Source organism: Rattus rattus, chromosome 4 (genome assembly GCF_011064425.1).
Source record: "Rattus rattus isolate New Zealand chromosome 4, Rrattus_CSIRO_v1, whole genome shotgun sequence".
Taxonomy (NCBI): Eukaryota; Metazoa; Chordata; class Mammalia; order Rodentia; family Muridae; genus Rattus; species Rattus rattus.
This window is the reverse complement of record NC_046157.1, coordinates 46,844,350-46,858,533: the sequence shown is the minus strand read 5'-3', so window position 1 is coordinate 46,858,533 and position 14,184 is coordinate 46,844,350. Positions and strand designations below refer to the sequence as shown.

At 47.5% G+C, this 14,184-nt stretch overlaps 1 non-coding gene across 1 annotated transcript; it reads left to right on the top strand.

The window, feature by feature from the left end:
• The first annotated feature begins 4,447 nt into the window (after positions 1–4,447).
• On the top strand, positions 4,448–4,594 carry LOC116899837. Its single transcript, XR_004387834.1, has one exon. It is a non-coding gene; the product is annotated as a small nucleolar RNA SNORA48 (small nucleolar RNA).
• Positions 4,595–14,184: the final 9,590 nt, after the last annotated feature.

The following is a 14,184-nucleotide window of genomic DNA, read 5'->3' as shown; positions in this document are numbered from 1 at the left end:
CATAAGGGAAGTGCAATAAAACACTTGGAATTACAAGAGCCTGGGCACAGACAGAGACGGCAGAACCTTGCAGTAAACTGCTGGCTATGGGAGGGTCGATACTGGATGGTAGAGATAAGACTGGATTCTGTGCTCAAGGGGTGTCATGGGCCTGTGGACCTTAATACTAGGCAGGAGGGGGACAGACTACACATGAGACACAGGCCCTCCCAGAGAGCTTTTCACTTCCTCAGATTTGGCAGCAAGTGCTGACTCCGGAGACAGCCAGATGCAGCCTAGCAACCGGGCTCATTACATACACGTTATTGGTCAGAAAGATGCAGCAGCAATACCACGGCCCAAGTGGAAGGACAAGGTTCTGGTGCTGGGTGCAGCCTAGCTAAGCCTGAGCAGGGAACAGCCACCTGGGTACAGACCCACAGCCTCCAGAGGAGGGAGCCCTAGCCTCACGTTAGTCACCTAACCACACCTTAAACATCTGGAACTCCCAGATGCCGGGAAGACAGCCATGACCACAAGTATAGTGGGATGAGCGAGCTATTTCTGAAGCTCACCTCTGGCCCATTTGTAAACATATACGCCGTATCCATGGCCATTCAGGAAGGTGACATCAGCATTCTTCATAGTGGGTTTGGCAACAAAATAGGGCATTTTCTTTCGTTCTCAGCAAGGCAGTCCCAAAGTACAACTTTGAGTTGTTCTGCTCAAATCTCCGCCTTCCAGAACTTACTAAACAGTGACAGATCTTCAGCCAAGCATACATTGAAGACTTTCTCTGCAGATGGGCTGGGGAAAGGAGGTGGGAAGTATAGACCTCATTGCTCAGAAGTGGTGCCAACAGACACTGACCACCAATGCTAACAGTACCCACAGCCCTGCCTCCCTGGGCTGGCCCGTCGGGTCTTGCCTCAAGCTCATGGACTGTCTTGGTTCAGAATGCATCTTGCAGCCTTCAGACTCCTCACCTGCACTCTGTAGAACAGCATGCTGCCAAGAACCACAGGAATGTGTGGCCACCTCCAGCAACTTCAGCCTCCGGGGCTAGACAGAGCTTTGATGCAGCCGCCAGGATGGGATCCTGGAGCCAGTGTGGGAAGCTTGCTGCCCGGCCTGGGAACAAGCCCAGGCATCCCAGCTCAAGGCCTCCCTCTGCCTGGCTTGCTGGGATAAGAAGCAGGAGGCCTGGTGAGACACGAGTTCTAGAAAAGGAAGTGGCGGGCCTCCTCCATTGCTTACATGCCATCTGGCGTGGACACGTTGGAGGACTTTATGTGTGCCCGTGACACTGTGGAACGGACACTTCCTTGGCTTTCCTTTCACTTATCATGAATCAGCCAGTGTCTCCCATCCATCCATCCATCTATCCATCCATCCATCCATCCATCCATCCAATTAATCAACACATCTTGGATCCATCTCCATGCCTAGCTCAGGACTAGATTCCCATGGAGATAGATGGACTATTAGGTTCTGTATTTGCTGGGGACAGCAAACAGTGACAGGGACTGCCAGCAGTAGGCTGGAATGGAGACATCTTAGAAGCCCACAGCAGCTCCTTGTAAAGAAAGGTGACTTCTGGGACCCTGAGAAGCAGGAGACACATCCCTCCAGGGGACCCGCCATCTGAAATAAGAGGCTGCCTGCAGTAGGCCAGGATGGAGACATCTCAGTAGCCCACAGCAGCTCTTTGTAAAAAATGGTTGTTCCCATTTCTCCTAACCTTAGCCCTGCATAACAGCTGTATAGATTTCATTTGTGCATGACTGCCTTTCAGGTGGCCTTGGTGTGCACAATTATTCTATTATATCTGACTTTCCTACTTCTTTCTCCTTCTGCTCTGGTGAATTCTGTGAAACTAGATGTTCCTTGATGTTATGATTCTTAAACAATTGGACATTGAGGCATAGGGGCACAGCACAGCACAGCCCTGATGGCCCAGGTGCATGCTGTGTGTTCTCATCTTGGAAACAATGTAATAACTGCACAATAGATTCCAGATTAATGCTTGACTTGCAAAGAAACTTTAAAGAAATTACTAGAAAATGAAATAGAGCCAGCATTGGGACCCTAAGAAAGGAAAAAGTTATTAAAGTTAGGAATTAAGTTTTACATAACATTTGAGAGTGGTTCCTGGATAAGGAAGTATAGAATATATAAAATTATATACTAGTAAAACTAAGTCAAAATGCTGGGAATCTTATGAGAGTCATTGTGTGCAAGGAACAGAAAGCTAGCGGAACCACTGAGTTAAGGGTTAACTTGATTCTTTCTGGCCACTGCCTGGCAGCCTTGCCCATGTCATTTATCATTAGAGCTTCACAGGAAAGTGCAAGTAGCTGACCTTGAGCTTTGAGCTCTGAAGTATAATAAGTCAAAAGTTAAAGTTTAAATAATGATAAGTTTACAATTATTACTATTTTGGCCACAGGCCTGGAAATAAGGGAAGCTTGAAACTTTGGGGGAACAACTGTAATTCTTAATTCTTTGTGGGATGTGGTTATTCTTTTGAATTTGATTTGGCAATGATTATACAATGTCTTTTTTTCTACCTGCTTTTGGATTATCAATAAAAGACTGGGGCAAGAGGAAGGCTAGAGAGCATTTGAAGAGCGAATGAAAGAGTGCGTGAGGGAGCGAATGAGAGAGCAAGTCTGAGAGCAGATGTGAGAGTGAGTGAGAGAGCATGAGGAGAGCATGTGAAGAGTGAGTGGAGAGAGAATGTGAGGTGTGTGTGAAGAGTGTGTGTGTGAGTGAAAGGAGAATGCATGTGGTGTGTGTGAGAGAATATGAGGTGTGTAAGTGAGAATGTGTGTGAGAATGAAAGGGTAATGAACAGAGGTGTGGGTGAGTGTGGGAGTTCGAGAAAAGAAAAGCTCAATAGCAAAAAGCAGAGTGCGCAAGAGAATGCAGAGTGTGTGCAGCCTCAAGCTGAGAGAGAGAGAGAGACAGACAGACAGACAGACAGACAGACAGACAGAGAAAGGGAGAGAGTCTTTAAGCCTTGAAATTGCCTGTCAGTTTGTACCCAAAGAGTAGTCTGTGTATGTTTATTATGTGCCTTCCAGATACCCCTGCTTCCAGTTGAGAACTCCAACCATGTGTCGAGGCTGGACCCCGGCATGTATTGATAATCCTGCTCATGTGACAAGATAAACCACGGATAGGAAAAGATGCATGTACAGAGGCATAGCCACCACACACATTATGTGGTAAGTGTGAAAGGTACCACCAGTCTCTGTAATCAAGCATGTCACTTGATTCCGTATACTGCAAGAGCTAAAATGTGCCGGGGAAATGTAGCATGCAGGGCTGGGGGATGTAGCTTAATTAATAATGTCTTTGCTTAGCATTTGCAAAGCCCTGGGTTCAATCCACAGCACACCATAAACTGGTTCACACCTGTAATCTCAGGACTCAAGAGATAAGGGCAAGAAGATCAGGAGGTCAAGGTTATCCATACTCAGCTACACAGAGACCTTAAGGACAGCCTAAGCTGCAGAAGACTGTGTCTCATGGAAAAAGAAAAAAGAAAACTTAAAACCTTGATTCAACGAAGACCGCCAGCAATCCCAACGAACAAGTAGACTATGGAGAGCCAAACAAATAGATGTCTATACTGGGCACAGACAGGTCCAGTCACTGCCTCCTGGACTCGGTATGGGTCCAGGAGACACGCATGAAGTTAGCAGCCTTGGGAATTGAGTCTAAGCTAAGAAGGAACCACAGTAGAACCCACCTGCTCTTGTCAGGTACTGAGCCCTCAGACAGCAGCAGGAAGTAATCTTCCAGCAAATATGTGTAGAGCCCCTGGGTAGAAAGGTCTGGCTCACTCCACCCTGCCCCTCCATGGGGCAGAGGGAAGGCAGGGCCTTTGGCTCCAGGCACCTCAGCAAATGTCATAAGAAGCCATTTGCGCACCAAATAACTGCTACTAACTCAAGGGAACAAACTGCAGAGACTTTTTAAAAAACTATCTTTGGGGCTAGAGAAAGGGCTCAGAGTTAAGAGAACTTGCTGCTCTTGCAGAGTTCCCAGTACCTACTTACATGGCTCACAACTACCTTTAATTCATGTTCCAGGGCATCCAATTCTCTCTTCTGGCCTCTGTGGGCTCCTGCACACACAGGATGCACATACATACATGCATGCAGGCAATCACCGTACATATTAAGTAAACACAGAAGTCTTTAAAATACATAAGCAAGGAGCACGTGTGTGCCCTAACATGCCTGTGGCAGTCAGAGGATACATTTGAGTGTCGGTCCTCACCTTCTGTCTTGTTGTTTTGGCCTTTGTGTTCACCAGGCTGGCTTCTAGCCTCCTGTCTCCACCTCCCATCTCTCCTCAGGAGCAATGGCATTTACAGACACGCACTGCGAGATCTGATCTTGGATCTTCTTTAGCAGAAAGAGCCTCACCCACTGAAGCATCTCCCAGTCCATTTATATCCCCCTAGCAATGGGCAAAGAGACACCATGTTGGTGGTGGTGGTGTTCTTACATCAGCTAAGGGGCACAGCAGATGGCAGGCCTTTGTTCATCCTAGATTGATGCCTGGCTTGCTGGCCTAACTATCTTATGACTAGGACTCATAAAGATCAAATCAAATCATCAAATCCAAGCAGCGCAGCACAGGAAGAGGAAGACAGAGACCGGCAGGCAGCCATGCCATCATCAGACCTGCCCTCTAGCACTTGGCACAGGCAGGCTATATAGATGCCCGCTTGCTGCTAGACCATGTAGCCTAGGAGGAGGATGTCACATGGCCAGCCTGCAGGGGGACGTGTGAGCATGCGCTTGGATTCCCAGGTGTGCGTAAGCTCTTCGGCATCAGCTCAGAGGGACATTTGCACAGAAGGAAGAATAGAAAGAGGAGGGAGAACATGACTACAGAAGGCGAGAACTCCAGCCGAGAGCTCAGGTGATACCTGGGAGGATGGATGGATGGAAGCCCCTGAGGACCAAGGTCACACACCAAACACTACACATACCTCACACACCATACAAACCACATATACTACACACCACACAAACACTACATATCTCACAATCCTTACATGTTATGGAGCTATGTGACACATACTACACACACCTAACATAACTCATACCGCATATACACTACACATCTCACAATTCAAACATGTTATGGAGCTGTATGCCACTCACTATACATGCCACACATACTTTATACACTTCATAGCACACACACTTCACATACCTTACACAACACATACCCAACATTCTTCATACCACATACACACTACATGCATCACAATTCACATGTTATAGAGCTATATGCCACATTCTACACACATCACACATACTCTGTACTCCACACAGATACTTGATACACCATATACCTCATACACACTTCACACCTCGTACAATTCACAACTCACACAACTCACACACCCCAACCTCATATACCTCCCAGTTTATGCCACACACATCTCATGCCACATACACATCTCCTATCTCACGTATCATAAGCACTACACACCTCTCATACCACACAGACTACACACACACTACTCATCTCACATGTCGTACATAAGATGGCACTACATGCACACACTGCACACATCACACAATATATATACCACATATATATCACGTGTATATATACACCATATATAATGTATATACTATATCATATATATAAACATATATACCTTGCAAAGGAAGCACACATGCTATATATCATACACACTGCACATTTCATATCTCACACCACATACACTACATATCACATACCACACATTTCACAAATCCATACATTCTGGTTCATTCCTCACCACATATACAGATATCTAGGAGTAGCCAAGGCAGAGATTCCCTCCTAAGGAAGACTTTTCAGTGTGGTGGCTCAGCTGTGGCTACTAGTTTTGCCCACTGGAGCCCTTCAACTTCCTTAGTCTTTGAAGCCTGTGGATTCAAGACAGACCAGGGAGCCTCTGGTATATAAGGTCACCAGGTTTCCTATCACCACCATTCCCCATCCACATCCACATCCCCACCCCCACACCGTGGTCACCTCCTGAAGTTTCAGGCCCTGGGAAAGCCTAGGTTTAATGCTGTGTCAGTATAACATGGTTATGCGGCTCATGGCCACAAACTGTGTGGTTTAAGTCAACGAAGATGGAGTCTCCACAACTCTTAGAACCAGACCTCAAAATCAAGGTGTCAACAAGGACACGCTCCCTCTGAAGGGTCTCTTCTCAGCCTTCTAGAAGGTGTCCTTTGGCTCTAGTTGTATGGCTTACTCTCTCTTTCTCTCTCTCGTGTATGTATGTTTGTGTGTATGTATGTCTGTGTGTATGTATGTCTGCGTGTGTATCTGTGTGTGTCTCTGTGTATATGTATGTCTGTGTGTATGTATGTCAGTGTGTGTGTATGTCTGTGTGTGTGTATGTATGTGTGTGTGTATGTATGTGTGTGTGTATGTATGTCTGTGTGTATGTATGTCTGTGTGTATGTATGTCTGTGTGTGTGTGCGTCATGTCTCTCTATGTAAAGAAGCAGACTTATTAGATTTGGGCATGTCATCCTAATGTACCATGATCTCACTTTATTTAACTAATTGTATCTGTAAAGACTTCACTTTCAGTTAAATTCCAGGTAGCCCTGAATTTGGGGAGACATCGAGCCGATGGGAGTAGAGACAGGAGACACACATGTCCCAGACACATTTGTCTCATTTATCAACGTCTATGAGTCCTCATTGTGTAAGAGGTTCTAGGGGGCCTCCTGCCCATCATGGGTTGGTGGGATCAGTGGTGCCTCCAGGGTGTTTAATGTGTGGATACAGCATTGCTTAGACACTGAGCCTGTCTGAGGTGTGAAGTTCTCCTCCCACAGTCCATTGCTACCGTCTTCGCTGACTCAGGATTAGGGAAACTCCCTCTGACATCTGTGTGAAGTTCAGTCCAGGGTGTCTCTCCATGGGGCTGAGTCAGAAGACACTCATGTGCATTCCCACCAGTGGGTCGTACACAAAGACACACGCATTCGACACCTTTAAAACCAATGAGAGACCCCCACATTCCCCTCATATTGCTTCAGCAACCCTGACAAAGCTCCCAGCTAGAACATCACCTGACACATGAATGACCATATTATTTATTGTTCCTGACCATGGTGAATGGCACTGGGTAGTTTTTGTCAACTCGGCAAAAGCTAGAGGAGGGAAAAAGGAAGGGAATCTCAATCAAGGACTTGCCTCCATTAGATTGGCCAATGGGCATATCCTCTGGGGCACTTTCTTAATTGCTAATTCATCTAGGAGGGCCCAGCCCACTGTAGGCAGTGCATCCCTAGACAGGTGAACCTGGGCTATACAAGAAAAGAAGCTGAGCAAGCCAGAGGGAAGCAGCATTCCCCATGGTCCCTTCCTCCAGGTTCCCGGGTTGAGTTCCTCTTCTGACTTTCTTCAGTAGACTATGCTGTGAAAGTACAAGCCAAATATACCTCCCCCACCCCATCAAGTTGGTTTGATCAGTGATTTATCACAGCCACAGAACTCAAACTAGGACAGCATATCAATAACAAAACACAGTCTTACAGACTTTTGCTCTACAAGGTGGTGGGTTTGGCATAATGGTCAGTGGCTGAGTTGTACAATCTTAAAGCTATAATTTTTCAGAAACACCATGCTCTTTGTAAAGCAGGAATACTTGATCTTCATGTATAGGGTTGCCATTAATCCTGTGAGAAGCTGGATGCCAAACCACAGGCAGCAAGGAAAAGAACTCTATTTCCCAAGCTTCCTTGCCTGTCCCAGGTGAGAGAGCACTGCTCTCTTTCCCCTCTAAAGTCTTCCAACCTTTCACACAGGAACTAGCAAGCTCTGGCCCTATTGCCTCTTTTTTTATGAATTTATTTTTATTTAAACTTGTTTGCTTGCTATTCAGAGTAGTTCTGTACAACCACAGCAATGTGAGTCACCACGTAGAGACCCCGGAGAGGGAGAAAAGCAGGGATGAGTTAGCTCTCAGACAATCCAGTCAGATAAAGGTAGAATGTTCATAGCAATTCACGAGTGACCACCCAAACCTGCAAATGACCTCGGAGCATATTAGCAATTGATCAGAGATGTATATATTCATACCATGGAGACCACACAGACCTGGTGCACAGACCCCAGGCATTTATAGAGCACTCGGGGAGATCTGGGGTCAGCAAGGTTCCAGGTGACTTCACTGAAATGTTTTATAACATGTGGTATGATGTTTCAGGAGGGGATGCCTTAGCAGGCCCATGATGAGAGATCTCCTCACCCTGAGATATCAGCCATATGAGTGGTCTAGTATAAAAAGGAGTTTTGGGATGTGGGAAGGGGGGTCTAGGGAAGGGAGTAGAGGGAGAGAAAGAAAGGGGACAGAGAAGGACAGAAAGAAAGAGGAGAAGGGAAGAGGCCTCCCGAACACCTGGGGAGAGAAGAAGGAAGGAGGGGGAGAAGGAGGAGGAGGAGGAGGAAGAGGAGGAGGAGGGGAAGGGGGAGAGAGAGAGAGAGAGAGAGAGAGAGAGAGAGAGAGAGAGAGAGAGAGAGAGAGAGAGAGAGACCTTTTATAGGTGAGCCAGGCTCATGCCTGGCTGTTGCTAGGTAACAGTTGGGCAGAGCCTAGAGGAAATGCTAACATCCACCCCTACCTTTGTTGATGTTTTTCAAAGAAATTACTTCCTTCTATTCCTTTAGTGCTGCCACCAAAGCGTCTCCCTCAATAGAGGCTAAGTTTTCCTCTCACAGACTACTGACTCATTAGGATATATGGAAGGAGCTCTCCAAGGAGTGTCTCTGCGGACTCAGGAGGCCCCTTTGTGATTGTTCAGTGCCTGACTCATTTTGTGTGTTCTCTTCCAAGCCTTTCCAGTTCACAATATAGAAGGCCTTTTGCCTTTAGAGGTCTTAAAAATGTTGCCTTAGATGGACAATGGGGCGCATCTCTGTGACTCCAAGTACTTAGAAAGCAGAGACAGGAAGCTTTGACTTCAAGGTCCATAGTGAGTGGGAGACCAACCTGAGCTACACGAGACCCTGGTTTTAGAAAACTAAAAGGAGAAAGGGTTATTTTGGCTGACTGTTGCATGGCTTGGAGGACACCACTGCTGAAGGTCCCGGTGTTTGGAGCTGAAAGACTGAAGCATGACTGGTTCCCAACATACCTCATACTTCCTGCATTTCACTTTCCCGGAAAGCCAGCACCATGCGGATAACACCAGGTTCTGCTGTCAGCTCAAGATACAGCCTGACACCACCTGGGCCAAAGTGTAGCAGCCTCTGGTGCCTGGGCACATGAACCATGAAAAACATTTCCCTAGGCAATGTCCAGCCATAGTCGGATGCTGCTTGGGCTCTATTTTCTTAGTAACTCTCCTTTTATATTATCTTGTGTTTTTATTCCCTGGAGTCTTCAGGGTGTAAAAGTCTTCAGTCTCTAAAGGCCTAGTGTGGATTAATGGCTTCTCTTTGGTGGCATTTATCTCTTTTACAACTGCAGTCACTTTGTCTTCATCTACCTTGTATGCAACTTTTAACACTCTTCTGCGCCTTTCTTTATTAAACTGTACATTCTTTCTTTCTGTCCCATTCTTTTTTATCAGAATCTTCACTGTAAACGTGGCTACAAACAACCGGCAGTGACCATGCCACAGCCTGGAGGTGGTGCTATCTTGAAAAGTCTTTTAGCAAATAAATAAGCCATTGCTTTTACATTCAGCCTTACTCTTCTGTTCGCAAGGCATGGACAACACACAGCCAAGTTCTTTGCCAGCATGTCACATAGATGGCTTGTCACCCAATCCCCAGAAGAGTCTGTGAAAGTTAATATTGACTGACAATCTGACAGAGCTAGCATCAGCGAGGAGATAACTCTATGGGCACGTCTGTGAGGGAGTTTCTAGAATGGGATGACTGAAGTGAAAAGAGCCACCTGAACTGTGGGTGACACCGTTCATGGCTGAATAAAAAGCGAGCTGAGCATCAACCCTCATCTTCTCTCCGTCCCCTCTGTAGTTGCAATGTAGCCAGCTGTGGCCTCTGCCATTGTGACTACCACTGTGAGGACTGAGTCCTCAAACTTCAGCTAAGACAAAACCTTCCTCGGGCTGCTTCTTACTGGATACTTAGTCAGAGAAGAGTCATTAGTACAAATGTGTTCCCCTCTGAAACCTCACAAACCTAGCGTCCACTGTCTGCCTCTCCCCCAGCATTCATTTTCCGGGATTTGCTAGCCTAGTTCCACAGCCTCCTGAAGCTCATGATCAGCTGAGAATCAGTGCTCAAACAAGGAGTCAGTAGGAGGCATTTTACAGTCAGCCATAACAGGAATGTATCAGATATACCTGTTTGTATAGCATCTGCACACAACATAAAGAAATAACAAAGTGGAGAAATGGCCCAACATGTGTGGCCATGTCCCCGTGGAGGAGGTAGAATTGTCACATCTGCACTCCTGTGTCATCCTGTGTGTCTTGCCACCACACCCTGGCCCAGCTGAGTCAGCTCAAGCCAGGCCTGGCAAGTGTGGCCGTGACTTATCGCTAATCTCCCTGAGAAGCCGGCTCACCATCCATTCATCTTTAAAAGCCCTAGGGTGACTCACCAGGCTGTACACAAGGGAGCTGATGAGGCAAGACATTTGCCTTCTGCAGTCTGTAGAAGCAGTTTTGAGCAACTCAGGCTGTGATTAAAGGGGAAAGCAGAGCTCCATTCACAGGGCCAGAGCAGCCACAGGACAAGAGGCTGCCTCTTCATGGGCTCTACTAACCCCTTTCTAGAGATTCAGATCATCATCCAGTCACAGGCCAGAAGTTACATTCAGACCACAGTTAGAGTCAGTTCCTACACATGCATTGTTGAAGGTAGAAATAATTGTCCCTAAAGCTACATGGATATACCCTCTGTCTTTGTCTCTCCCCATCTCCGTCTTTGTTTCTGTCTTTCTCTGTCTCTGTTTTCTCTCTCTTTGTCTCTCAGTCTCTCTATTTCTTGATCTCTGCCTCTGTCTCCCTCCTCTCTCTCTCTGCCTCTCTCTCTCTCTCTCTCTCTCTCTCTCTCTCTCTGTGTGTGTGTGTGTGTGTGTGTGTGTGTGTGTGTGTGTGTGTGTGATGTGTCCAAGGACAATTTGTGGGACTCAGTTCTCTCCTCCATGATATAGGCCATAGGAATTGAATTCCGTTTATTGTACTCAGTGATGCCTTTACCCACTGACCCATCTTGTTGGTTCCCGCCTTATCAGTTTGCTGTTCTGTGCTGTGCTATGCTGCTTTTCAGATAGGCTCTTTCACTGGGATCTAGGACTCTCTGATTTGATTAGGCTGGCTGGCCAGGACCCACCTGTCTCCTCTCCAGAGCTATGGTGTTAGAGACAGAACTCAGGTCCTCATGCTTGCACAGCAAGCACTCTACTGCCTGTGCTACCTTCCCGGCCCTAAAGTCATTCCTTTATTTTGGCTCGTGGCTCTCTTCCATGTCATGCTGTGCTGCAGCTGTGGTGTGTCTCCCCTTCAGATGGTGAATGCCCTTGGGACATCTCCCTCCTTTGGCAGGTAACACGCCCCAAATGACTTTCCCTTCCCATCCTCTTGTTCCAGGTTGTAACTCTATCCCCAAAAAAGTTGGCTTGTGAGGTAGTAAATGAGATGTTGGGGAGGGAAAGAGAGAGAGAGGAGAGAGAGAGGAGGCTTGGCTACCATTAGCAGGTAAAAGCGTCTGTCCTTGTCAATCTGGACATATCCTTGGTCTTAGCTTGTCAGAGCTCCTGTCACAATGGCCCTCAAACCAGGTGGCTTCATTTGACCGAATTTCACTTCGTGGATTCTAATAACAGAATTGGGGACTCCCGGGAGGATTCTGTTCCTCTCCTTGCTCCCAACTTCTGGTGACAGGAAATGTGGAAGATGTGTAACAAATCGGATCTTCTCCGGATCCTCCTGTGTGTCCCAGGACCCACACGACGGGGTGCGATGCTCCTGAGCAGGCCTGACTAGAAAGCAGATGTGTGGTGTATTCCACTGAGCTCATCAGGCTTCTGAACCAGGGCACAGGGCCACCCCCACTGGGGCAGGAATTTGCTTCAGTGGGACACGATTCTGTGAACAGAAGAAAAGGCATCATTCTCAGTGTGACCCATGGAAAGGTCCGTCATGAGCCACTTAGCTGGTAGCCTTCCCAGCCACAAGTGACTTTTCAGAGTCTTCCATGATAGGTAGGCTGAGGAGGCTGTGATGTCTAGAGCTGAACCAGGTAGAGGCCCACTGGGGCCACCTAGGTCAGCAGCCCACTTAGAGAGCCATGAGGAGGCAGCAGCCTGCCCGTCAGTGTTGAAATATTTTTTTTTAATTAATAAATCCTATTGGTGGGTTTGCTATCTGCCTCAGTGGCTCCTGTTTCTGAATGAAAGACACACGAACAGCCTTTATGTTTTATATGCCTTAAACAACAAAATAGCTGGGCCCCTGCCTAACTTCCATGCTGCTAATCTACCTCCTGCCAATAATCCTGAGTTATTGCCTACTAATTCTATGTTCTATCTTGGCTGCCTTGGACCCAGGTGAGCATCCCTCTGAGCCACACTCTTCCTGGCTCCTTCACAGCTATTCCTCCCTGTTCTCCCCTCTCAGGCACAGCGCCTCTCCTCTCCTCCATACTCTCCCAGCTTGGTGGATCTTTCCCTCCCCCTCCCAGTCCCAAGCCCAGGAATCCTAAAATCCCTCCTCTCTCTGTCCTCTCCAACTATTGGCTGTTGGCATCTTTATTTACCAATCAAACCCAGCCAGGGACAGGTTCCCAGAAGCTACGCCCCGGCTGTCTATTGCAAAGAGTATTTTGGGGGAACATAATTAGCATTGGAATACAAGCAGCTACAAGTCAAAGCCCAAGGTAGAAAACCTGACCCTGAGGAACTCCAAGCACAGGCCCCAGCCCTTGGCTGGGTCTTCCCTGAGTTTGTGTTTGCTGCCCTCAGATGTAAACATACCAGCAGGCCTTTTTAAAAGAAGAAAAATGATTAGGTTAAATCAAGACCCAGAGGTCAGTTCCCACTTAGAATATGGGCAAAGCACCAAAGGTGATCAGAGTTTGGGAATTCAGGTTCACCCTCTGTGCTGTGGATGGCAATCTGACCTCAACATTAGTCTTGTTTTAACTGTGACAAAATATTGATGCCCTCTCCATATTCTATAGTTTCCAGAAGCTCTGGGCACTTCCAGTTGCCAGGCCAGTGAGGCGCTCCATGCTCCTGCTCATTCTCCAGTAGATAGAGGCCTTTCCATCTCTGACATGGGGTGCCACCATAGGCCTGTGTGGGAGTCAGAGGCTGCATAGAAGGCTTGGAGGCCTGGCTGGCAGGCTGCACTGAGCACCTTCTTTTCGGTCTTTACTAGCTGCCCATTCCAGAGAACCAGTGGCCAGACACAGGGCTCCCTCCCGCCCCTCCTTCCATGCTAGTCCAAAACCTTCACTGGCAGCTCATGATGTCAGAGCAGTTAGACAGGCCCCATTCTAGAGACCTTGGATTGTGCCAGTTGTAAGAGGGCAGTATGCTCACCACTCTCGGCACTGGATGAAAGGCACCCAGTGAAAGGACAGATATAATTGGGCCATCTGAAGCCCCTGTCAACATAAAAGGGCTTAGCCCCAGGTTAGACTCTCAGGAATGCCAGCCTGGCTGGTGCAGCTGGCAAGAGAAGCAGGCAGAGAGCCAGGAAGCCAAAGGCCACTCTACCCTGCTCTCGGCCTGCCCGTCCTTTTGAGTACCCTTCCTCCCTTGCACCAATGTCACCTGCTCTGTTGCCTACCCTTCCATGCCCCGGTCTTGGGGCGGCTGCTGAGCAGAAAGAAGAACAGGCTGTTCCCTGCACATTTCATACTGAAGCCTGGCCTTTGCAAACATTTCATGGAACATCCTGCTACAAATGGGAATTTGTCAGAATCCCACATCTCCTCCTTTAACCCCTATCTTATCACCCTGTCCATCCATTTCTTCATCCATTTCCCCACCTATCCACCAGTCACCCATCATCTGCCATTCATGTATCACCTCCCACCCATGTGTCTTCCATGGGTCAATCTTTTGCCTACTACCTGTAGGTCTCATAGACAAGTACCAAGCACTACAGTGCTCATCTCTAGAGTATGGGGTCTTTCCATGAGGCCCCAGACCACTGCTGAAACAGAGAGTGCCAT